Source organism: Tamandua tetradactyla, chromosome 18 (genome assembly GCF_023851605.1).
Source record: "Tamandua tetradactyla isolate mTamTet1 chromosome 18, mTamTet1.pri, whole genome shotgun sequence".
Lineage (NCBI taxonomy): Eukaryota > Metazoa > Chordata > Mammalia > Pilosa > Myrmecophagidae > Tamandua > Tamandua tetradactyla.
Genome location: NC_135344.1, coordinates 77,196,634 through 77,223,001, shown reverse-complemented (window position 1 = coordinate 77,223,001; position 26,368 = coordinate 77,196,634). Strand labels below are relative to the sequence as shown.

The 26,368-nt window shown below is 51.5% G+C and overlaps 1 protein-coding gene across 5 annotated transcripts in view; it reads right to left on the bottom strand.

Moving 5' to 3' along the window:
• LDLRAD4 (low density lipoprotein receptor class A domain containing 4) overlaps window positions 1-26,368 on the bottom strand; it is a 394,962-nt gene that overhangs the window by 368,275 nt on the left and 319 nt on the right. For 2 of the 5 annotated variants that reach the window (XM_077136066.1, XM_077136062.1), the window contains exon 1: window positions 25,128-25,339. The exons of 2 other annotated variants lie outside the window; for them this stretch is intronic. The gene's annotated coding sequence lies outside the window, so the exon portion shown is untranslated. Of the gene's footprint in view, window positions 1-21,250; window positions 21,376-25,127; window positions 25,340-26,368 lie in introns of those variants that run through there. One more of the 5 variants, XM_077136064.1, reaches the window with a different exon arrangement.

The window sequence follows — 26,368 nt, the reverse complement described above, 5'->3', positions numbered from 1 at the left end:
TCAAAAAAATCTATTTCCTCATGAAAATCATTACTGTGTTCACCATGTGCCTTCTCGGATGAGAGAGAAACCCTGAACTTCATCGGCCTTCTTGAACCAAGGTATCGTTCCCTGGATGCCTTTGATTGGACATTTCTATAGACTTGCTTTAATTGGTACATTTTCTCGTCCTTAGAATTGTAAACTAACCACTCATTAAATTTCCCCCTTTAAAAGCCATTCTGTTTCTGGTATATTGCATTCCGGCAGCTAGCAAACTAGAACAGTAGCTCTCTTCAGATCACCTCTGGAAGGAAGCTGGGTGTGCACCCAGAAATAAATAGAATAAAACTAGTGCAGAAGGAGGAGAGTATCTGTGATGCCTGAGTTTATGGGTCAGCTTTGCCAGGGGATGATGTCCAGTTATCTGGTCAAGCATACACTGGCCTGATGGTTTACTGTGAGGACATTTCATGAGCTTTTAAATCATCAGTAAGTTGATTGCATCTATGGCTGATAACATCTACAATCAACTCAGTAGATTGCCTTCAACAACGAGAGAGACGTGTCATCTAATCAGTTGAAGGCTTTAAAAGGAGAAGCAATGATTTCAGCATCAGAAGGGAGAACTTCCATCTCTACTTCAGCCACCCAGCTCCTGGAGAATTCATCAAAGACCTTCACCCTAGCTCACAGCCTGCCCTACAGGATTTGGATTTGCTCATTCCATGGTCATGTGAGATAATTCTTATAAAAATCTCATGATATTGACAAATGGCTCCTGTGGGTTCTGTTTCCCAGGAGAATGCTGACTAACTGATACAGTAGCCCAGAGGGTACCTGGCATGTCCTCTGAGAGACACATGTGGTCTGGGCTGTGCTTCAACATGAAGAAACGAGACTCTGGCCCCTGAGTCCTGCTCCCATGGCAGGGGTGGCCAGCCCAGACAGCAGACCAATTCAGGGCACCATGGCAGGGTTGCCTTGTCCCCTGCAGATGGGAGAGGTTAATGGCATAACTTATCAACTTCTCCAGAAATTCCAACCTACCTTGAGCTCTGGGGTATAAGAGTTTTTGAGGGGTGAACCTGGTAAGATTTATCTTTAATTACAGTCAAATATGTGGAATCACTAGACAATGTGATACTCTCTGTAACTCCCACCTTTGGTAAGTGTGTTATGACATAGGATGCACTTAAATAACATTCAGATCAACTTGGCTTCCCTGTCTCTACGACACCAGCAGCCAGACGATGCAGAGTGCTGAACCAACAGGGGCATGGCAGGATGAGAAGGAGTGTTTGATATCTGACAACAGGAGAAAAACACGGGTTGGGAAGGCCACACAGTGCCGGCCGATAGGTCCATCGGGAGTAAGAGGATGTGGGTCTGCTCTCCAAGGCTCCAACTGCAACCTTTTGGCAAGCAAGCCTCAGGGTCTTCACTGCTGTTCCCTCTACTGGCAATGCTTGTCCCTCAGACATGCCCATGGTCTGATTAACTGGAGTTCACTTAACCTCTTTTGTTGTGTCTAACTCCAGGGAGAGGTTCTACCTCAACTCAATTCTCAGTCTTCAAAACATTTTATTTCAGAGTGATGCTGCAGGTTAGAACTGCTGAGGAGTCCTTGGGAGGGACACTTGAGTGCTCTGGTTGCACTCGCTGCATGCTGGATGAGGACGGCGGCCTTTAGGGTAAGCTCAATGGCCAGTGCTGGACTTCATGCGTCTTCAGAGCCTCATAAAAAGTAGCACTATGTCAGGTGAGGTGCCAGAGAGAAAATAAATAAAGGAACAGGGGACCAGGTCTGTTTACACCAGGCCCAAGTCTTTCTTAATCAAAAAGCCTAAACCCAGACCATACTCCTTCCTCACACCCCAGAGCTGTGGGCTTCACTCCCGCATTCCCTTGGGGGCTCCTGCACACCTAAAATGCCCCCCAGCTGAACTGGGTATCCAAATGTACAGGTTCAGCCTGTGGGGAGGGCAGGCACGGACACCAAAAAGAAGGGCCTTGACACACATACACACACACAGGTGCACACTCACACACAAGTACACACACTCTCATGTACATACACCTGTGCATACTCAGACACACACATGTGCATGCACACACACACATGCACATTCACACATGTGCACATACAGGCACAGACATATACTCACATGCACACACATACGTGTGTGCACACAGGTATACTCTCACATACATACACATTTATGTGCACACATATTCACACTCACCCACATATTCATCCATATGCACTCACATATACATGTGCATGCAGTCACATTCACACACACGTATGCACAAACATAAGTGTGTATACACTCATACATGCATGCACGCACATATGCTTTCATGCATATACACTTGTATGCACACATTTGTGCATCACATTTGTACATACTCATCCATACACTCATACGTATGAGCACACACAGACGTGCATGCAGTCACACCCATATTCACACACAAATGTGCACACTCACACACTTGCGCTTATGGTGGCCAAGTGCTGAGAAGCACAGGAGAGGGTGAGAGCACAGACGGAGAATGAGGGAAAGACAGACAGGAGCTCCCCAAGGAGAGAGCAGTGAAGAAACCCCAGCTCCAGAACCACACAAAGCTGGGACAGCAGGGGAGGAAGAGCCGGGGGGAGGGCAGGAGGACAGCCCAAGAGCCTTCCCCTGCCCTCACCGACGCCCCAGCAGACCTGGGCCTCAGCACCAGGGACCGGGCCACAGGCTGCTCCAACCAGATTCCTCACGGAATCCCCATAGGCACAAACTTCCTCCTTGTCGTCTATCTCCATTAGAGACAGGGGTTTGGGGCTGAACCTTTGACAATTCTAGCCTATTTGACTATTGAGCAATGCATTTCTGTGTCTAAGGCTGTCTGGGAGGTAGCAAGGCCAAAGCTGTCCTCATGCATCTACAAAGCCCTCCCTAGCAGAGCACAGGACCAGCGGGGTGGGGCTGCAGAGCTCCCCAGGAGCACGGCCAGCGCATCCCCCACACCCAGCAGCACCCTGCCAATGAGAGCAACACGTCCAGGGACGGGACACAGCTGGCCCAGAGTCCTCATGGGGCCCCGTCCCACCCAGGGCCCTGCCCCTTCCACACTGTTCCCAGGACAGGCTTGGAGGGAGTGTGAAAAGAGGGTGCAGGCTGTACAGACCTCTCGGGGCCTAACTGCCCTGGCAGCTGGTGGAAGCCCCTAGGATAAGCCCTACTTTCACTGGCTCCCTGATGTACAATGGCTAACACCTGAGTTCATCCCATCTAGTCAAAATGCATACCAGTTACTTCACTGACGAGTTAGAATTTAAAAGGGCACGATGCCCATTCAGGCCAGCTCCTTAGGAGCTACTGAAACCCTCCTCCCAGAGGTAGGTGATGAGGGAGGCCAGGGGCTCTGTGAGCCGCAAAGCGTCCCTCCAACGGCCTGTGCCCCTCAAACCCCTGTGGGATGGACATGTCAGGGTCCCTTCCCCATCCTCAGGCCCCCCCACCAGCAGGAGACCTGAGGACACAGCTGTGCTACCAAATCCACATGGGGCAAAAGCCCGGGTGGAGGCAGGACACCTCTGCGGTGGCGTGCTGGGGGGTCCCGGCAGCCTCCCTGAGCCGGCTCAGCAACACGCATATTCACGCCTACGACAGATGCCACTGCCATCCCCTGGCACTAATCCACGTGGTCCCCACGGGATCCTAAAAGTCACCCACCCCAGCAGGCCACGGTGGCTCACCAGGCAGAGTTCTCGCCTGCCATGCCAGAGACCCGGGTTCAGTTCCCGGTGCCAGCCCATGCAAAAAATACATATATATATATATATATACCCAAAAAAAATCCCCACAAAAGGTGACTCTTAGGTCTAAAATTAGACCTAAGAGTCACCCTCAACAGAACCTCTTTTGTTGCTCAGATGTGGCCTCTCTCTCCACACAACAAGCAAACTCACCACCCTCCCCCTGTCTACATGGGGCATGACTCCCAGGGGTGCGGACCTTCCTGGCAACATGGGACAGAAATCCTAGAATGAGCTGGGACTCAGCATCAAGGGATTGAGAAAACCCCTAGAATGAGCTGAGATTCAGCATCAAGGGATTGAGAAAACTTCTCGACCAAAGGGGGAAGAGTGAAATGAGACAAAGTGTCAATGGCTGAGAGATTCCAAACAGAGTTGAGAGGTTATCCTGGAGGTTATTCTTACGCATTAAGTAGATATCACCTTGTTAGTCAAGATGTAATGGAGAGGCTGGAGGGAACTGCCTGAAAATGTAGAGCTGTGTTCCAGTAGCTGTGTTTCTTGATGATGATTGTATAATGGTGTAGCTTTCACAAGGTGACTGTGTGATCATGAAAACCTTGTGTCTGATGCTCCTTTTATCTACCTTGTCAACAGATGAGTAGAATATATGGAATAAAAATAAATAATGAGGGAACAAATGTTAAAATAAATTTAGTAGATTGAAATGCTAGTGATCAATGAAAGGGAGGGGAAAGGGGTACGGTATGTATGAATTTTTTTTCTGTTGTCTTTTTATTTCTTTTTCTGAATTGATGCAAATGTTCTAAGAAATGATCATGGTGATGAATATACAACTATGTGATGATATTCTGAGTTACTGATTGTATAACAAGAATAGAATGATCATATGGTAAGAATGTTTGTGTTTGTATGTGGATATGTGTCATAAATTTTTAAAAAAAGTCACCCACCTGGCGCTCCCTCATTCCCACCCAGGTGTGCAGGGCTCCCCCCCACACTGCTGCCCCCCCAGGTGAAGGCACATCTCCGCACTGCCCATCTCCACTCTCACTCAGCCTTTCCCCCCAGCTAGCCGGCAGCACTCTGCAGAAGCAAGATGACAGCTTCCTCTGCGTGAAAGTTAACCACCGAAAGAAACAAGCACTTTAAGGGTGTTCAAAAATAATAAAAAGTTGGATCGAGCAGTTCCTTCCAGTTAAGCAAAGGAACATCCACCAAGAGATGGCACGAGCAGGAGTCAAGTCCAGCAGCGTCATGCATTCACGAGCAGAGACGGGTGTTGCACGATGAGCCAGGGCCTGCCCTCCTGTCCTGGAAAACGACTAGAGGGAGTCCTGGACCCGTGGAGGGACTTTGTGCGAAGTGACCGGACACCACCCCAACTGGGGAAGGCGGACATCTGGGTGCTGTTACTGGGTCAGCAACTCCCAGTGGTTCCTGGGCTTTAGGACGGGGTGGGAAACCCTCCCTCCACGGGCCGGCTGGACGTGAGTGCTCAGGGAGCCCACCAGCCCCACTCCACCCTCCTTTCAGACACGCACCCTCAGCATCAGACAGTGGACCAGGAACTCAGGGCCCTCATCTGCCGTCGTGATGGGGCCCAGGCCCACAAAACAAAGTCCACGACAAGGCCCAGTGCGACGCGGGCTCCCGTGGGTGACCCAGAGATGCGAGTGACACGGAGCGTGGCACACGGCCGACAACAACAGTGTCCACAGGAGGGAGCGCTGTGAGCCGTCCAGGGGACACGGGGGATTGGCGATGGCACTCGCAGCCTGCCTGGCTCCCACGTGCTGCTCCCACAAAGCAGAATCCCACTCACTCCACTTGGCCCAGCCGCTGGGGGTGAAACGACCGCACCTATCTCTGAGGCAAGAGTCAAAGTGGCGTCCTAGCTGGCCACTGTCCAAAAGTCCATCCATGCAGGAACATTCCTCAGAAATGGGCAGTCAGATGCTAAATGTTCAGCACTAACTAAGGCATCCTGGGGACCCACCTGGCCAAAGGCACACGGCCCTGGGAGGAGACTGGTCAGCTGTGCCTCCAGGGTCTGCACCCCCTCCACAGGTACACTGTCGCCTCCCCGATGGCACTCTGCCCTGGGAGGCAGGCAGGGCACGTGACACTGACCCGTTTCCCCAGGTGACAGGACGAAGACCATGCAGCCAAACTCGAGTGCCCAAGTCGGGGCCCACTGTCATCTTACATTGGATGATGGGTTTTTTTTTTTTCATGCATGGGCAGGCACCGGGAATTGAACCCAGGTCTCTGGCATGGCAGGTGAGAACTCTGCCACTGAGCCACCGTGGCCCGCCCCCGACTGGCATCTTGGGTCCTCACCGTGACTGAGAGTGCCACGCTGATTCCGGCACGCAGCCTCCAGGCCTGCCCGAACCAGCCTTACCGTTACAAGAGTCCCCAAGGCCTCTGCGAGAGGAAGCCCACTGCTCTTTTAGAAATCGCTCATAAAAAAATCTCCATTCAGTGCAATCAGGACCTTTATTTGCATGTCCCACCCCTGGACCCCAGCACGGCACATCACAGGTACCTCTAAACCGAGAGGAAGCCCTATTGGTATGCAGGAGCTTCAGTATGGCTTCAGGGGGCCACAGCGAACAGGCATAAAGGGAAGGGATGTGAAAACAGTGCCTCTGGCACAGATGCTGGCCTTCTTCAAAAAACAATTAATTCCAGCACCGAACGCCTTGTTCAGAAAACATCTCCTTTCCAGCTGGAAGGCCAGACACCGTGGACCATAAGATACTCTCTCATTACACAGGTAACAGGCAGTCAGAAGCTCCATAAAACAATATTCTTAAGTGTTTACTATTATTAGAGCAAAGCTAAATGGTGACTTAGAGGGGAGAGGGGCTGAATGGTGACGCTCCGTGTCACTGTTTCCACATCCACAGAGAAACCCTCCTGGACATGGACCTTCCGTCTCACCTCCCTGAGCGACGGGGTACCAGCCTGGCCTCTTGCTCCGCAGGGAGGAAAACTTCCCCATCCCCAAGCCAGCTTCATCCGCAACTCCAAAATGCTGAGACATCAGACTGTTTTATCACAATTTTTTTGGGGGGGTGGAAATTGACTTCTTAGTCCACGTCCTTAATACATCAAGCTTGCTGGGAATTTTCTGGTTATAAAAATAGTACCAGTCTAGAAAACATGGAAAAGACACCAAGAATTTTTTTAAGCCTCCCCGGTGCTACCCTGGAAGACAACTACTGATGCTCTGGCTCTCTCCTTCCAGAAGTCACCTAAACCAGGTTCCCAGAGGTGGACAAGGACAGGGAGCTCGGCAGCGAGTGCCCAGCCACCAAGGTCTGGACACACGCCTTTCCTAGGCCAAAGCAGCATGCAGAGGCACCCCAGCCACAGAACGAGACAGGCTGTCCACAGGCAGGAACCGGTCTTGTGGGAGACCAGCCTGTGGGTGGGATACGGCATACGACACAGCGGCTGGGAGCCTGCCGTGCGGTTCAGTCAAGCGCACTCTTCATTATTTGCATTTGTCTCACTCAAGCTTCCCCCCCTGGTTCTGGAGCTGCTTGGTTTCCACAGCCCGTGCAGATCTGAAATCCAAGACAACAATCCAAACTCGAGAAGGTGTTTCCAAGGCGAGGATGAAAAGCACAGTCAAGCGTCTGGCAGAGGAGTCAGCCTTCCAGACCCTGCAGAACACACAAGCGTCTTTGAAAAGATGGATAAAAGAGGCACAGACCCGAATTTTCTCTACTTTGAACTTCTGATGATCCCAGTAACAGAAGACACCTTATAACACAGACGCCTTGTCTACAGAGAAAACGACATCTGTGTATTTTAAGAAAGGTCATAAATCTGATGATCTTTTACATTCTGATAAATCTGCTTGAAACATAGAAGTTGTATTGAATTCATCCATAATTATTTATCCAGCAAATTGAGTTTGGGGGGTAACAAAGGGAAGGCAAGAGTCAATCTGAAAACAACTGCTTCTCCTGGCATCTAACACATAGTTTAATTTGGAGGAAAGTACAGTAAAATACGAACCTACTGCAGATAATCAGAAATCTACCAACTTTAAGTCTATGGACATGTACCTGCTGCTCACAACCTCTTTCCTGGGCGGACACTTCTCTGCAGGCTCGCTCGGCCATGGGTCGGTTTGCTAACACTGCAGGATGCGATATACCAGAAATGGGCTGGCTTTTACAATAGGGATTTATCAGGTCATAAATTTACAGCTCTAAGCCCATGAGAATGTCCAAATTAAGGCGTCAAGAGGAGGATACCTTCTCTGGGAAAAAGGTGCTGGCATCCGGGGTTCCTCTGTCAATAGGAAGGCACATGGTGACATCGGCTGGGCCTTCTCTCCTGGCTCCTGGTTTCAAAATGCCTCTCTGAGCTCCTGTGGGTCCTTCTCGCTTCTCCGGGGCAAACTCTGGACTTCATCTCTCAGCTTCTCTGGGCTTTTACTGTCTTTCACCCTCTCATAAAGGTTCCAGTAAAGGATTAAGACCCAACTTGACTAGACTGGGTCACAGCTCCATGGAAACAACCCAAGCAGAAGGTCCCGCCCACAATAGATCTGTACCCACAGGGATGAATTAAAAGAACACAGGCCTTTCTGGGGTACACAACAGATTTAAAGCACCACACTGGCCCACTGCCCTCCAAAGCTACCGCCCACCCAGCTCCTTCATCCATTCATTGGTCCACGCAGCTAAAAGCTCCTGGACATGTGCTGAGGCAACTGAGGCTACTGTGCCCTTACTGCCCACTACGACTGGAGCGAGGGGCCGAGGAGCAGCTGCCTGCCCTCAGGGAGCTTATCTTCTAGCTGGAAGCTTCGTGCAGGACAGACTGCTGCAAAGGGACACAAGGAGGACCCGGGCAGGGCCAACAGTGAGGAGAAGCCTCTCTCAGGGGCACACAAGAAGTAAGAAGGGAAGCAGGCGCCATGGCGGGCGATGGGGAAGTGTGCAGTCAGCAAAGGGGAGCACCAAGGGGGTCTTGAAAGTGGGGCGGGGGCTCTACCCTGAGGAGTGGGAGCCCATAAAAGCCTCCAGGCAGAGAAGAAAGATGCTCTGACTCAAGCTCTAAGCAGGTCTTCAAGCTGCTGTGTGGAGCTGGACTGTCAGGAGGCTACTGCAGAAATCGGACAAGAGGTAGCAAACCAAGGTGGTGGTAATGGTGAGGGGGATAAATGGCCAGATTTGGGATAGAATTTGCAGGCAGAACTCATAGGACTTGTTTTGATGGACTGGATGGGGTATGAAGAAAGACACAAAGGGTCAAGGAGGACCCCAAAATGGTCGGATCAAATCCACAGGCCAATGTGAGGACCACTTATGGAAACTGGAGACCACAAGAGGCACAGACTGGGGGTTGGGATCCAGAGTGAGTTTTTAGGCATCCTGACCTGGAGACGCTTATTTGATGTCCAAATGGAGAGGATTAGCAGGCTGTGCAGTAGAAGGATCCGGAGTTCAGGGGTGAGACCCTCGACAGAAATATATAACCAATCTCAATGCACACAACAGAACCCTGCCCACTAAGCTTTCCAGATGAGGGTAGAAGGTTCAGGGCTCAAAACCATTTTCCACCAACAGAGCAATGGAGAGACCCCATTTTGTCTTAACTCTGAGATTGGGCTGGCTATGGAGCAGGCGGCATCACAGAGGTAGGGAGACAAATACCCACACACGGTTTGACTAGAAAAGGCTGTCAAAAAAAAAAAACGCCCCAGAAACTATGACAGACAAGTTATAGAATGGCATATTTCAAATAAAAGAGCCCCTTAGTCCTCCAGCCAGTTTTCCACAGCAGCTATTTCTTTACCATGCTCTACTGAGCTTTCTCACACAACCATAAGCAACCACCTTGCTACCTTTTTCTCAACACCAAACATGCAAATGACTTTAATATATCACACTTGCCACTGGATTAGCCAATGGCAAGGAATACATTTGGATGGCACAGCAGCCAAAAAATTCACTTTCTGAGCTGCTCCATCCCTGTTCTAAGCGCACTCAAAGAGCACGTTTTCATCAGCAGTTTCCTTCAGGGCAGAAAACCTTCAGCAGATGTAGATCCATTTCACTGCAAGTCCTACCCTGAATGCACCGTATATAACCACAAGCAGACCGACCCCCTCCTCGTATTATTCATCGCAGGAACTGATTACTCGGGAGATGGGAAAGCACTTCATTTGTCACCTGAACTATTGAACAGTTACCTAAAGCACTGCTCAGCGGGGTCCTCCGTTCCCGCCAGAAACTAGGAAAGGACCATATCTGGAAACCCACAGACACCCCAGTTCTCTGCCTGTCCCCTCTCAGCATCAGATCCATTACCAGGCTCACCTCTGATTCACCAGCATCTGTGCTCACGGCTCTGCAACAACCAGCGCATGCAGTGAGAACATGTGCATGACGTGAGAACTCTTAGGGCTAGGAGGAGAGGACAGAAAACTGCAAGCACATGCTTCCACTTGGAACATGAGATGGCACACAAGAAAGGAGAAGGCTTGGCTGCCAAAGTGGAAGAATCAGCGCTTCACACAACGATAAATAACAAAGAAGAAAACAAGAAGAAGCCACCCAGAGGGGAGGTGTCTCTTGAGCAGATGAGCAGGAGGCACCAGCAGCAAAGCCACCATGGAGAGGAGATGAGGTGGCAGTGCACCCATCCCCACCCTCGGGGTAGGTAGTCCAGCCAGGAAAGCTCTCTGAAGTTTGCAGTCTCTAGTTTCCTTGACTTAACTATTTGCCCTTTTGAATTCAATTTCTAGTGCTTCATCCTAACCTCTTGTTCTAGTTTGCTAGCTGCCACAATGCAATATACCAGAAATGGGATGGTGTTTAAAAAGAGGAATTTAGTAAGTTGCTAGTTTACAGTTCTAAGGCCGACAAAATGTCCCAATTACAAGTTTATAGAAATGTCTGATCTAAGGCATCCAGGTAAAGATACCTTGGTTCAAGAAGGCCAATGAAGTTCAGGGTCTCTCTCTCAGATGGAAGGGTATATGGCAAACATGGTGGCATCTCCTGGCTTTCTCTCCAGGCCTCTTGCTTCATGAAGCTCCCCAGGAGGCATTTTCCTTCTTCATCTCCAAAAGTCACTGGCTGGTAGGCTCTCTGCTTTGTGGTTCTGCAGTGTTCTGAAGCTTTCTCCAAAATATTTCTTCTTTTATAGGATTCCAGTAAACTAATCAAGACCCACATAGAATGGGTGGAGACACATCTTCATCTAATCAAGTTTAATATCCACACTTGATTGAGTTGCATCTCCGTGGAGATAACCTAATCAAGTTTCCAACCTATAGTACTGAATAGGGATTAGAAGAAACGGTTGCTCCCACCAGATTGATTGGGATTAAAACATGGCTTTTCTAGGGTACATAAATCCTTTCAAACCAGCCCACCCCTGCCCAAAGGCCAAGCAGTAAAGCCTCTGTCCCCATGACCTTCAGAAAGCATCTTGCTAGCTGGTTCGGACAACAATGGGGCATGTCCTTCCAATTAGGGTCCCCACATTAAAACAAACTCTGATCTAGATTCCACATTCAAAATGAATAAGGAACAAATCCATTAATTTTACCTCTATGTACACTTAATAAATTATTTGTTTCTCAAAGTCAAGGAACACGAAGTTAAATGTTGCATGTGAAAAACTATCAAACGTTAAAAATGGTTTGCAAAGAGAAGGTGCTATTATTACCATGTGTGCGAGTTAGTGGTAGGATGAGGGTGCTCCACTGTTCTATTGCTGTGGACTTAAATCATCAGCATGTGAAATTCATCCATGGCTGATTACATCTGCCCTCAGCAGTGGGGAGGGACTGCCAAATGAGTGAAGCTTAAAAGGGAGACATCAGAAGAGAAAGAGGAGGAGCCCAGCCCAACCCCGCCCCACCCCACCCAGCCCCACCCCTCCCAGCCCCGCCCAGCCCAGCCCTGCCCAGCCCTGCCCAGCCCAGCCCAGCCCCGCCCCACCCCTCCCAGCCCTGCCCAGCCCCTCCCAGCCCTGCCCATCTCCGCCCAGCCCAGCCCCACCCCACTCCTCCCAGCCCTGCCCAGCCCCGCCCCACCCCTCCCAGCCCCGCCCCACCCCTCCCAGCCCCACCCCTCCCAGCCCAGCCCTGCCCAGCCCCACCCCTCCCAGCCCCACCCAGCCCCACCCAGCCCCGCCCCCAGCCCAGCCCAGCCCAGCCCCACCCCTCCCAGCCCAGCCCTGCCCTGCCCAGCCCCACCCCTCCCAGCCTCGCCCAGCCCACACCAGTGCTCAAAGCTGACACAGACTCAGACATTTGTAGATGCAGAGAGGAAATGCCCCAGGAAAAGCCATTTGAACCCAAAAACCAGGAGAGAGGGCAAGCAGACATCCCCATGTGCCTTCCAATGAGACAAGGAAACCCAGCTGCCTTTCCTCCAAGGAACTGTAAATCTGTAACTAAATAAATCCCCTTTATAAAAGCCAGCCCATTTCTGGCGTGTCCCATTCCAGCAGCTTTAGCAAAGTAAAATACCACGTGAAAGGGATTAGCCCGCTTCCCGGTGGGGGAACTGCATGGAGAATGATATTTTCACATTCTGCAAAACGTGACCAGATCTCAACTCTTAGGAACTACAGTGAAGGCAGCGATCAGATGTGAAAATGGAAAGAAGGTAGGGCTGCCAGGCCAGGGGGCCTGTGCCCTTCGCCATGACGGCTGGGATGACTGAGGTACCAGCAAAGATGGGGGAGCTCCCCAGGTCCCACGCCCTATGCTGAGTCCAGGCCCAGGACGCTGCAGCACTGTAACAGTAAGGGCCACAGCAGCCCACGGCTTCTCGGTGCTGGCCGGGGCAGCCAGGCAGACCTCGCCCTCAGGGGCCTTCACCAAGCACACTGCCGTACCCTCTTCTTTACTCAGCAAGCCCTCCTCTTCCCATCCCCTTCACCTGGAACCACCTGTCCCCTGACCACCCACGCCCCTGCCCTCCACACCCACATTCGGCTCACCGGCTCCACTCCAGCCATGTCGCGCGTTCCTTTAAGGCAGGTAAGGAACGGGTCTCTGCTGATATCCGGAGCCCCCCCAGGGCCGCACACAGATGAACTGAATGTAAGCAAATAAAGAGCCACCAAACGTCCAGAACGGAAGCAAACAACCTTCCCCTCTGGTCGGGGATTCCCTGGGCCGATGGAGCAGTCACGCCAGCACCTCCAGCACCCGAGCCTGGCGCCCACGTCCTCCACCCTGCCCTCCCCAGCAGCAGGCTGATGCATAGGAAGGATCAGGCAGATGCAAGACACGGCACAGGGACTCTCAGTCGATGGCCCATAAAAGCTACCAAACGCTCAATTCTTTGCCATGCGCGCTCTTTCGCAGGGTAGGAGCGATTCGAGTTTTAAAGGTCAGGCGCTGTTCCCCGCTATCTATCCATGAAGTCCTCCGAAACCCTTCGTCCTGCCCCCACACCCAGCAGCACAAACCCACCCAGCTCTCCTGCAACTCTGTTCTCAGCACACGTCCTCACCCCGGGACCCCCAGTGTTCTTAGGCACAGACCCCTAGGTGCAAAAATGTTTGAACACCTACACAGGGAGTATGTATATTTATTTATAAGGTACATGCATGTACTAATACCATACATAGTACACTGAACACGTTATACACAGAAGACTTTTAAAAGGATAATATAACAACACAAATTCTAGTCTTTTCTTTGTATATCGCAGTGCAAACACCCTTTCCCTGCTGGTCCCTGTGGCAAATTCTCCTCTTTTATTAAGTCTCAGCCCGCAGGCAGCCTCCTCCCTAAAGTGCCCCGAGACTGTCCCTCTGTCCATCTCCTCGGCATCCTTTATGTCCCTCCAGGCCAGCTGGTCCCCACCTGCACACCTGTCCCCTGCCTGTGTAGGACAGAGCTGGGCCTTTTTATGTCTGCTTGCTCAGTGCCTAGTGCTTGGATATCATAAGGGCTCGAGAAACGCAAACAGCAGAGGAGAGGAAGGAGGGGAGGGCAAAGGGGGGTGTGGAGTGAGACAACTGCAACGAAGGGCCATCATGTCAGGCCCCCCCACTCCATGACATAGAAAGCTTTTCTTCACGAACGTGCCCAGCTGCTTAAATCCTGTTTCTGCACTTTCAATCCCAGGCCAGCTTACAGACAACCTGCCCCTGTTCGCTGGTTGTTTCTGGTATGCAGGTCATAGTCGCCTTCAGTCTCTAAGTCCCCGAAGGGCAGGAAGAGGGGGTCCCTCCCTACCAAACTTTTATTACGTGACTTAATAGCTGCTGCCTTTTTCTGCACACTTGTGAAGGTAGCTCTCCGTCCCCACTGGTGTGTGTGGATTATATTTAACCCTCCGAGAAACCCTAAGTGGTGGGCAGCGGGCGACGTGCTGAGGCTTAGGGAGGGCAGGGGCTTTCCCCAGGCCAGGTGGTGGCAGAGTCAGGGTCTGACTCTGAGCCCACACCCCAAAGGACAGAAAGGACAGGGCGGGGCAGGAGCCACCCATGCCATAAAAGCTCTCGGGAAACTCCATGGGTGCCCAAACCTTCCCATACCCCGCGGGCAGGCAGCACACAGCTGGCACACAGCCCCGAGCCAGCACCACGGCCACCCCCCGCCCGGGCGCATGGGGGGTGCCCCGACCAGCAAAACCAGCACGCAAAACCAAGCCCTGAGCTGACAGTTCCATTAAATACCAAACAACCAACTTCATTCATCAGAAAACAAATGTCACCATTTTTCTGGACTAAATTCCCCACATAATGCTAATTAGGACCCTATATACACAATATATTAATTTCACATTACTTTTCAGATGGAACTCTACTTTAGAAGTAAAAAGTTTCTGAGTCTCCTCTTAGGCAAGCTTCAGATAGACCTTGCTACCTATCATAACCTGCCAATCCCAACCAGGACCATTCCAGCCAATCCTAAAGAACATCTAGGGCAATTTATAAGATTCTGCAAAGGTTCCAGGCACTAGAGTAACTTTCCAGAAACCTAAAACTTCCAGATGGGGGTCCCTGGTCCACAAAAGTCCTGAAACCTAGCCCAGCCTCTCCAGAACATCAGATAGTTCCATCTCTCTACCCCATATTAGTGACAATATCAAACATTTAGAACAGCCATAGCCCAAACAACCCCAAAGAGAGGTAAGGAAAGAGCAAAAGTGATGGTGGAATAATACATAGAAGATAAGACTTAACAAATGAATATGAATTCTGAATCATTAAATTGATATCTCTTTTAGTCACCAGTATTTTCAAGCAGCTGGAAGTAAAAACCTAAAATTGTGAAATTGTAACCCACGTCAAAGTCTAAAATATGTTCTACAACTAATTGTGGTGCTGTGCTTTGAAATTTATAGCTTTTTTGTATATATGTTATTTTCCACAAAAAAAGAAGGAAAAAATGTTGACTGTGATGATAAAGTATGTAAGCCCTCTAAGCTCCTATATTCTGGAACAGCTGGAAGGAAAAATATAAGAGGGTAGCCCATGGCAAACTCTGGGCTCTGTCCTGTAACCACTTTTTGAAGAGTGCTTTGAAAACTATTGCTTTTTTATTTCTTTGCTTTGTATACATGTTATACTATACAATAAATAAAGTTTAAAAAAAAAAGTTTCTGAGTCTCATGTTGAAACACCAATAGGATGAACCTAACGTGTTTTAAGGGCATAATATTTCTCTTCGCAGCTGAAGTAGCAGAAAACACAAACATTTCATCAACCAACAAACTCTACACATCCCCTCCACTCAAAGGTGGATTACGTCCAAAAGGGGTCTCTGTCCCCATGGGAAAAGCATCCTGGCATTTTATCCTTCTGCTGAAGGAACAAGCCAAATACAGCAAGGTCAAATTAAACAAAAGTCCTTTAACCCCACACATCAGTCAACAACAAACACAAGGAGAAGGTGGACAGGTGGGTCTTGCAGTCGTCCAAAATGCCCTAAGTGAAATTTCCCAGCGGACACAGGGACACAAGCACTCAGCTTCCTTAGCCAGCTGCCTCCTCTCCCAGCACCCTGCCTTAACCAGTGAAAGGGGGGCACGTAGAGGCTCGCAGCATGGGGTGGTCCCCAAGAAGGGCCATCAGGGTTCACTTTTGTCCGGCCCCTACCAAGTGCAGTCATCGCATGGATGAGGGGCTTAGGGGTCCGGGGGCCCCAGCCTGCCTGCACCCCTGGGCTGCCCCTCCCACGGCCAGGGCCCTGCACCCCCGGGCCCCGAGCTGTCCTCCACGCAGTCAGGGCTGGTGTGCGCTTGGAGCAGTGCCTAGCGTATATGGTCTGGCTCGCGGAAGATCAAACCTGCCTCCCAAAGCCAAGGAAGGACCAGGCCCAGCCATCCCAGAGTCGGCCGCCCCTGGGCAGTGTGCACGTCGGAAGCTTCGCCTGGGCACAGAGATCCGTGCCAGCTCGCAGGGGCCGGGCACTGCCCACGCCACCCATTGCAGAAGCACACGCCAGGAGAGCGGTGGACCCAGCAGCCCAGGGCCGGTCCCGCAGGCCACTGTCCAGCGTGTGGGACGTATCTGATGGACCAGAGCTAAGCACGGGCGCTGTGAGTCAACCACTTCCACCCAAAGCCTGCCTCCGATGGGCTCACTGCAGCCCACCAGATGCGGGCACTGGGAACAGTGCGCACCAAGTCCGGGAAGTTCTCGAAGCAGAAGCGCCTCCAGAGCCCGAGCCCCAGGAGGCACGAAGCACCCTCAGCTCCGGGGCATCGAGCAGAGTGGTGGTGAATCAGCCCAGGGCAGGGGTGGCCTCACGGAGTGGAGAGGAGCTACGACAAGCCTGCACCGGCTCTCCTCTCCCCAGTCCTATGTGGAGGTTTCAGGGCGCTCTGGGTGGGGAGGGGGGAGGGGGCAAGTTGGCCATAAATGCCTTATGTTGTAAAACATGTATAATTAGATTGCTTATTTCCCTTAACCCAGCTGGGCTTAATTTGAATTTAAAATATCACCAATATTTTGAATTTAAAATAGCTGCAGAGATCACCCACTAACATCCTTGCATCTGCCCACAAACAGAAATCCTAGCAAAAAGCAAACTTCTCACCCACACTCCAGATGATACAAGCCCAGATTTTTATCATAAAAGATCAGGAAGGAAAACTAAAACATCATATGGGCTCACCATCAAATCTGCAAAGATTTTCTTCAGGATGATAGCCAACGCTGGCAAAGATGCATCCACCTCATATCTGCGGGAGGGTAAACTGCCCCCTTTCTGAAAACCAATCTGGAGGGCTTTAAAAGCTCATACACCCACCAGTTTCCCACTTAGGAAACTACCCAAAAGAGATAATGAAAATGTTCAAGGTAGTAGTATTCTTAATAAAACTGAAAAGAGCCCCAAAGTCCCAAAAGAAGTTTAAAAATCACAATATCACCACAAAGTAGAATATTATACAGTCATCAGGAGTGATGTTTTTGGAGATGATTTAAATTATATGAAAAAAATGTTCATGATGGAATGCTAACTAAAAAAAAAGTGTACAAATTCTACAAATGATTAATAATAATGAAAAATCCACAAATAAACCTGAAAAGAATATACTAAACTATTAACAGTACTTATCTCTGGAGGTAAGGGAATTGTAGGCAATTCTGATCTTTTTTTTTTTTTTTTTGGCATGGGCAGGCTCTGGGAATCGAACTCGGGTCTCTGCCATGGCAGGCGAGGATTCTTGCACTGCCCCTGATCATTTTTTTTTAATTTTTATTTTCTTGGTTCCATATTTTTCTAATTATCCTCAGTCCTTATATAATGGGGTAGGGATTATTTCTTTTTCCTACAAAAGCAAAGGGAACATCCCAGAGTATATTAAGCAGATAATCAAAAAGTATTGGCAAAGTCCTTAGAAGAATGGGAGAAGAAACATGGAACTATTAAACTTTACCACTGGGGAAACCCCGGATACTGTCTCAAACATTAGGGACTCCCAAATCAATAGACCAAGTCCTTGATCTGGAGGCTTGCTCTTGTGAAGCTACTACACATATAGCAAAGAAGCTTAGCCTACCTATAGGCATGCCTAAGAGTTACTTCTGGAGGACCTTTTTTGTTGCTCAAATGTGGCCACAGTCTCTCTAAGCCCAACTCTGCAAGTGAAATTATCACCCTTCCCTGTAAGTGGGACATGACATCCAGGGGTGAAAATCTCCCTGGAGACATGGGAGAGGACTCCCAGGGACCAGTCTGGCCCTGGCACCATGGGATCAGCAATTCCATCCTGACCAAAATGGGGAAAAGAAGTGTAACTAATAAGGTATCAGTAGCTGAGAGAGTTCAAATAGAGTTGAGAGGCTACTCTGGAGGTCACTCTTATACAAACTTCAGGTAGACATTGCTACATATCATAACCTGCCAACCCCCAACCAAAACCATTCCAGCCAATCCTAAAGAACACCTCGGGCAATATATAAAATTCCATGCACTAGGGTAACTTTCCAGAAACCTACAACCTCCAGATGGGTCCCTGGAGCAGATAAGTCCTGAAATGCAGAGGGCCCAGCCTCTCCAGAACATCAGATAGTTCCATTCCCTTATCCCGTATTTTTATCAACAGCTCTTTTCAACGTGAGAAAGTTAGAATAGCCATAGCCCAAATACCCCTAAAGTGTGGGAAAAAGGTCAAAGGTGATAGTGGAGTTATACAGAGAAGATAGGGTTTAACAAACAAATACAAGTGCTGAATCATTGAATTGATATTTCTCTTAGTTGCCAGTATTTTAGGGCAGCTAGAAGTAAAAACCTAAAATTGTAGAATTGTCACCCATTCCTAACTCTGAAATTTGTCCTACAACTAATTGTTGCAATGTGCTTTGAAATTTATTGCTTTTTTTGTATATGTTACTTTTCACAAAAAGAAAAAAAAAAGTCAATTGTGATGATAAATTTAAAAAATAATAATAAATAAAACAAAAGGCACGAATCCAGAGAGCAGGTCTGTGACAGGGATTTCACAGGGGTCACTCCAAGCATGCTCACTCCCTGCACCACAGGGGGACAGGAGGGGCTGCTCCGTGGCTACTCCATGGCCTCAGTACCGAGCTCTACCAACCTGGAATGCACCCACAAAGAGATGGGCGGCCTTGTAAGTCCAGGCGCACGGCACATCATGACAGCGATTCCTTCACACCCCCAACCTCCTCGTCCCAGGCAAGCCAGAGGGCCCAAGGCAGTGGAGGCTCAGTCACGCCCTGCCACACACAGAGACCGCAATCCACGTCCACCCAGACCCGGGGTAGGGGACGGCGTGTCCACCTACCAGCCTCCTGAAGAGGCCCCTGCCAAGGACGGAACCTCTCTCCTACCCCAGTCCCGTGGGGGTCAGGGGCCAAAGGCCCACGCTGCCAGCCTGGCTGTGCACCACCTGGGATGCACGGGAGGTCTGTCACCTCCAGCATCGGCTGAGCCGACGTGCACAGGCTTTCACAGGATGCACAGGGCAACCAGCGTTTGTGGCCATGAACCTGCGCCTCTATGGAGCAAACAGAGAATCTGAAAAATAGGACTTTTTTTTCAGATGAGAGTCAAGGGGACCAAACCCGGCCCCCAGCATAGAGGGACGAGCTGGATTCCTGAGTGGATGGACATCTAGAGAGCGGCTAGAGCCAACCCTCCACTCCCAACACACACAACCACACAGCTGGCCACGTGGCCACTGCACACACCCATCCCTCCACTGCCAGAACACAACGAGCATTCCTCTCCCCAATAGCCACTGCACATACCCATCCCTCCACTGCCAGAACACAACGAGCATTCCTCTCCCCAATAGCCACTGCACACACCCATCCCTCCACTGCCAGAACACAACGAGCATTCCTCTCCCCAAGCGCATCATGATGACTAATGGACATCACATCTGTAAAACACTAAAGTGGTCTTGGGAAGACTGCAGAATAAATGTCAGGACACAACAACCTCCTGCTGGTTCTGACTTTGCCTCTCTGTCAGGAAGTCAAGGTACAATGTGTTCAAAAATAAAGCTGCCGGCAGTCCACTTCTCAGAGCAGAGGTTCTTGCCACAGCCAAGGGCAACCCAGAGAGCAGAGATTCTAATAAGAAGAGGGAATGGAGCTAATGGAGAGGATGAAACAGGACCAGGAAGGGAGCTTGCTGGTTGGCTACAGCCATGAGCTGGTTAATTGCAGACATTAGTTTGGCTCGGTTATGGTGCCCAGTTGTTTGTTCGAGCAAATTCTGTCCTGATTATTACTGTGAAGGTATTTTGTGGATGGATTTACATCATTAGTGAACTGACTGCATCTATGGAAGACTGCATCTACAATCAACAAAGGAAGATTGCCCTCAGCATGAGAGGGGTCTCCTCATCCAATCAACTGGAGGTCTTAAAGCCCAGACTGTGGATTTCCGCAGTCAGAAGAATTTCTGCCTTTTCTTCAGCCAGCCAGCCTCCCTTGGGGAATTCAATATCACCTTCATGGGAGTTGGCAGATGTTGGCAGCCCTATGGAACGTGGACTTTCCAATCTCTACTGTCACAGGAGCTGATTCCTACAGTAAATCTCTTAATATTCCATCTCTCTGGAGAAACCTGACAAGCTTCTTGGGACCTGACCAGGCACAAGGGAAGAAATGTCTCTGTCTACTTCACCCGACTGGCGAGTGGCCTGGGTCCCATGCCCGTCTCTCCAGAGTAGACAGCTCACGGCCCCGCTGGACCGTGCTCTACTCATTCCCAAGCTGCAGCCTTTGGGCAATTTCTTGACTCCTCCCTGTCCTGTTTTCCATCTGTTTCAGGGGATTGCAGCCACATCTGGGCCTCTGGGTGGCAAGGAGGACCCATTCAATTCCCACACACCCAGCACCAGAGGCAGAGCCTGGCATGAAGTGAGCACTCCATGAGTGTCTGCGGCTGCTGTCCCTGTCACCCACCAGGTCCTGGAGTGGACGCAGGCCCGGCCAGAGGCTTCCACCACTCCCCACCCCACATGGCCACCTTTCCCAACTCAGCACAGAGGCTGCCTGTCCCTGGTGCCATGAACCAAGCATCCCACGGAGAAGGGTGGAGGGCACCCTGGAACCCACAAGGCCCAGCAGGGAGCCCACCACTCATGCAAACCACGCACAGAGGGCCCCTGCCACACCTAGCCTGGAGGAAGTGCCAGCCAGCGTGGGGTGGGATGGACCGTTTCTGCAAGCGGGATGCACATGAGGGCCAACGGATCCGGCCCACACCATTCCGCTCTAGCATCCGGCACCGGAATCGGGTCTGCAGACAGTACAGCAAATCCTGCCGCACCGCCAGCTCACGAGGTAGCCATGTAACAAGAGAGTGCTCACTGCCCACCCAACGAAGGGCACGAAGCTCATTCCGCCTGTCGGGGTGCCAGAGGAGCCTCGGAACTGCCAAGACGGAGGTCCCCCATGCCGGGATGAGCGACGGCAGCCCCCGCTCCACCCCCACCCACCCCCTCCCGCCCAGGCAGCGCTCAGTCTCATCTCAGGCAGTTTTGCTCCCCAGGTCCACACCTGCAGAAAGAACACCACCGTCCTCATCTTGAAACCCGGCTTCAGGAACCCCTGGGCTCTGAACAGCTAAGAATAAAGTTTCGTTTCCTCCGAAATAGGTCTCTGGGGAAGAAGGGTGCAGCTCGGAGCGGGGAGGGGGGCGGGTGTGGGCGGGAGAAGGAGGGGAAACAGGGCGCGGAGTAGGGAAAAGAAAGGACAAGGAACTGCCGTGTGGATTCTCCTGCCTTGCAGCACAGCCAAGAATAAAGGCAAAAGGCACACCCTCTTGCTTCCGAATCCAGTCACAGAATTCCAGGCAGGGAGCTGGGGGAGGGGGTGGGGGGCGGGGGGAGGAGCTCCTAGGGCAGGGCTCCCGCCCCAGGCCGCAGCCCCGGGCCGCCCAGGGCGTCTGCAGTGCGAGCCTGTTAGAGACAGCAGTAATTTATTTATCCCTGTCATGTAACATGAACAATCTGTCTGCAGCTTGGCAAGCACCAACTTGCACCGTCATATAAACTGTCTGACGAACTTAAAGTTTCTTAAATGCTTTCTTTTTCCAGCAGACAATAAACAATCATAAAAAGTTGTCATCTCCTTTTCTGTTCCTTTTCTCTCTTCCTCCTCCAAAAAAAAAAAAGAGAGAGAGAGAGAGAAGAAAACTACCACCAACAAAAGAACCCAAGCAAATTGAAAGGACCCGGCAACATTTTTCCAATGCAAAGCAAACGGGTAAATAAACAGTTGAAGTGGGGACCAGGAGGCTAGAGGGGTCAGTTGTGAGGGGGGTGGGGACAGAGCAAAATCGGCAAAACAAAAGTACAGTCATTAAAAATTAATAAAGGGTGTGGACATCCAGTTCCCCGCCCCCCCCCCCCCTTGCTCAGGGGGATTTGGGCCAGACACTGCATCCTCATTAAGTGGAGTCTGGCAGGCCGCCGGGGTTTTAGTGGGTTCTGGGAATGCCAATATATTAACCAGAGGACTTTCCGCATACCCTTTAGAGGTTTTATTCTAGAAAAGTCAACCATTTGGCACAGTATGTCCTTATTTTTGTTCGGGAAAGCTCTCAGCTGCCAATCAAGGGAGAAATTACAGCCATGTTCCTCGTAATTTCCAAGACCTATCTGGAAAACAAGCTGGGCGGAAAGAAAAGTCCTCTCAAAACAGCTTAAAAGGCCAAAGCACCATTTTTTAGTGGGAATTCAAAGAAAAGTAATCCATACTTAACTCATATGGATCTGTGACAAAGCAAACGTTATTTTCAAGTCTCTTTTGCTAGACGATGAAACAATGCTAATTGGAAATATGAATCTAATATTTCTACGGTAATTAGTAGGCCAGGTGCTTATTTGTTTCCTTTAGTTGCCTAATTTTGTGAAGCGAACAATGCCACAAAAATGTCTTCCTAAAAAGAGGGCCTAAAAGTTTGTGACTTAAATGTTCAAACGGCGGGCAGACCTTTACATGCCTACTTTAAAATTCGAGATTCAACTTCCACACAGACCCGTGATATGGGTCAAGAAGGAACTCTAGACTAGCGCAGGCTGTGTCGACAGAGAGTCTCTTTGATTTTAGATCTCAGAATATAGTGGATTCCAGATTTTTCTGATACCCAAAAAAACAGGTAGGAAGGAAGGAAGAGAGGGAGGGGCCATTTAGGACGACCGGGCAATTTTGCCACTGCTCACATTTAACAGCCACGTGCCTATATGAATTATGTTAAATATTTCTAAAAATGGTCCGGGGTAGCAGCAGAATGCTCTTTTAACGTACTGCTTCTTGAGTTTTCTTTCTTCTCTATTAAATCTCACCCAAAAAGACAGATGTGTCATAGAGATTCAACCAGCCTCGATTTAGGAGAAAGATGAGAAGAAACCCAGGGAAGGGCTACCAGAAAAGATCTGACCAGTGTCCAGTTACAAGGACTTTTGTCGCGAGGCCCAAGGTTGCTCCGCTTTCACGCTGACGCGGAGCCATCTCCTCCTGCACACCGGGTAAATGCAGAGGGACAAAGCCAGAGCTCAGGAGTCAGGACAACTGACCAGAAGCTCCCCTCAGGGAGCAAAAGTCACTGTCACCTCGCTAGGCTCCCAGCTTTCAGGCTGAGAATCACCCTCCAGCAGCCCAGGCAGATAAAAACAGACAACGTGGCCGCGGCTGCGAGGGGGCCCTGCCAGGCTGCCACTCAGTCCGCCCAGACTGCAGGAGGGCAGGGACTGGAAACACCCGCAGATTGGCAAGGAAACTATTCTTAGAACGCTCTCAGCAGTCAGGGGGAAAATAAATATTTGTCTCTGTATGTATATACTCTGGCGGGGGGCGGAGAGAGGACTGTGGAGTCTCCAATGATGTGCCAACGAATTGGCACCAAACCCTTTAATGAGCAGCTGGCCTTGGCTGGGTTCCACGAGAGGACGGTGATCGTGCAAAGCGAGCCCCAGGGAGGCTGCAAGAGACAGCCCTCCAGACCCACCGGGGAGGGCTCCTCCAGTGCAAACACAGCTCAGTCCAGCAAGAGCCCAGGCCAGCCCGGCAGACTCCTTTCAGGGTAACAGCAAACGTGAGGAAATTAGAGAGGTCTTTTTAAGCAGGGGAGGAAGAGAGCTGCAACTCCATTAGAGCAAATCCCTAACTGGCACTTACCATCTCAGCCCTCATTCCTAACAGTGTTCCAATGTCAACAGCAAAGTGAAGCTCTTAAAAGAATTCAGCTTTCAAAGATCACGAGGAAGTTACCTCCGTCTTTCAAAAAGCACTGCTCTGTGAGGGCCATCCGTGGCATTTTTGTTCATCGATGGCATTTTAAGGTTTGATAGGAAAGCAAATAGCGTAATTCAATAAATGTACCCAGGTACTTTTAGATTGGCTCATTTATCTATGTACTGACTCAAATTTGACATTATGAACCTTTACTGAACACAAAGAAAATATTTCCAGAGAACTCTGTACAAAGAAGAATAACAGTAAATGCACATAAACACTAGGTTAAATACTCATACGCAAAATGATACAAAATGCAGGGCATGCCTCCACACTATGCAAGTGGACTCCAGGCAGTGTGTTCTGAGCCATCCCTGTAATTCAACGCCCAGCACTGAGGCCCCAGGGAGGCGCAGGCAGAGAATGTGTTCCCGGCTAGACCTGGCTGAAAGAGCCACTCACAGGGCAGGGTCCCGGCATCTCCCAGGAGGGACAGCACGACCCCTACCCCCAGCCAGCCCTGTCCTTACTATTTCCAAGAGCCCACATGGGGTCACAGTCTCTACCCATCGGGACTTCAAGCTCACTTACTGGGTCTCCCAGACCCAGCATTCCGTCCAGATAATCCCATCCGCAACGCCAGGCACAGAGTAGGTCGCCAAGAAGTATTTGTCAAAATGTAATAAGCATGCAGAAAGCAGCCGTCCACCATCCGAGGAGGGCCCAGGCACGGGAGGTTGCCAAAAATCCTTCCAAAAACGCGAGAAAGAGAAGGGAATAGATGACACCCAGGGGGAGAGGAAAGGAGCAAATCAAAATTACCTACTTCTCACTAATTAAAAGACTCTTTGGGGAAAACAAGAATTAAACTAGTTTATGTGGCCACCATTCAGCAGCCATGCCAGTCCCCCAGGGCGGGCGTAAGCCCTGGTTGCTGGAAAGAGTCTCTGCCGGCGCCCAGGAGCCCCGCAGGTAACCCGGGAGACCCGACGCCACCCGCGCGCTCGCCGGGGTCCCCTTCCCCGCGCGCCCTCCCATCCTCCCCAAGTCTCGGTCCAGGCACACGCACCGCCTCCCAAGGCAGCCTCCTCCTTTACCAATTAAAAAAAAATGAGAAGAAAATTAAAAGTTCAAGATCAGCAAATGCCCTCTCCGCCCCGGGCCAAGCACCCCCACCGCGGGGCTCCGCCGTACTCACGGCATCCGCCTCAGACGTCCGGGGTGGGTGGGGGCCAGGATCCTGGCCCGGGTGCGCGCCTCACTGGGGGCCGGGGCGGACCCCGCGGCGGAGGAGAAGGCCCGGCCAGGGCCGGACGCACATTGTTTCCTGTTGATCGCTCGGCTGGGGCTAGAGCCTGCCCCGCACAGCGCCCGCTTCCTCCGCGCCCGGCCCGCCGCAGCAGAGCGCAGGACAGCAGCTCCAGGACGCCGCCTCCTGGCCAATGCCCCGGGCCCCGGGCTGCTCCACGTCACCGTGCGGGCAGGTCCGGGGACGCGGCCAGGTGCGGCTGCAGGGTTGGGAGACGCCAGTGCCCGCAAGGGCGCGCGGGGGTGGGAGGTGGGGGGAGGGGGCGCAGAGATGGAGGGCATAGGGACCGCAGAGGTGGGCGAGTACAGGGACTGCGGGGGAGGGGGCGGCGCGAGGTCCTGGGGAACGCCAAGATGGAGTTTGGGGGGTCGCAGGGAGCCGCAAGGTCTGCGGAGAGCGCAGGGCCACGCGTGCGGGGTGGGGGGGCGGCGGGGATGCGAGGGCAAGGCGGGAGCTCGGGTACTGGAAGGACCGGGCTGAAGGAGGGGAGGAGGCTAGGCTGGTGGGCGCGCTCTGGCCGCGGGGGGCTGCGGGGACAGGATTAGTGAGGGGTGATTGGGGGTGGGGGTGCGGGGGCTGGACTGGTGGGAGGGGTTCTCCCCTGACAGCCCGCGCCCGTCCGTCCTTTTTCCGCGCAAAACTTCCTGCAAGATCCCGCACCCCTCCGGACTGCCGAGCTCCCCAACGCCCGAGGTCACTCGCCGAGAAACCAAAAGGAAATGCAGTGGGTTTGCGCCGCTGCCTCAGCCCACCCCACCCTACCCCATTCCCCTCCGTCCCCGCCTGGACCGTGGGGGATCCACTCGTCAACCACTGGCGCCCCAAGCCTCTGGAACAGGGTTGGGGGCGGGGCTCGGAAATGATGTCTTCAGCCCCCCACCCGACCAAGCAGAGCGCGCAGCCGGGACGTGGGGGCAGCGGCGGGGGGCCGCGCTGGGGTGCCCCTCCCCTCCGCCTCCGAGCGAGCCGGGGCTGTGGCCATCCCGCGCCCTCAGGCCGCCCACCTTGCCCACTCCGGGCGGAGATGGACGGATGGACAGACCTGGAACCCTTCCCTTCTCCTGGGAGAGGACGCGCGGCGGGAAGGAGAGGCGAGGCGGCGTTGGGATGCCCTCCCCCCCGCCCCCAGC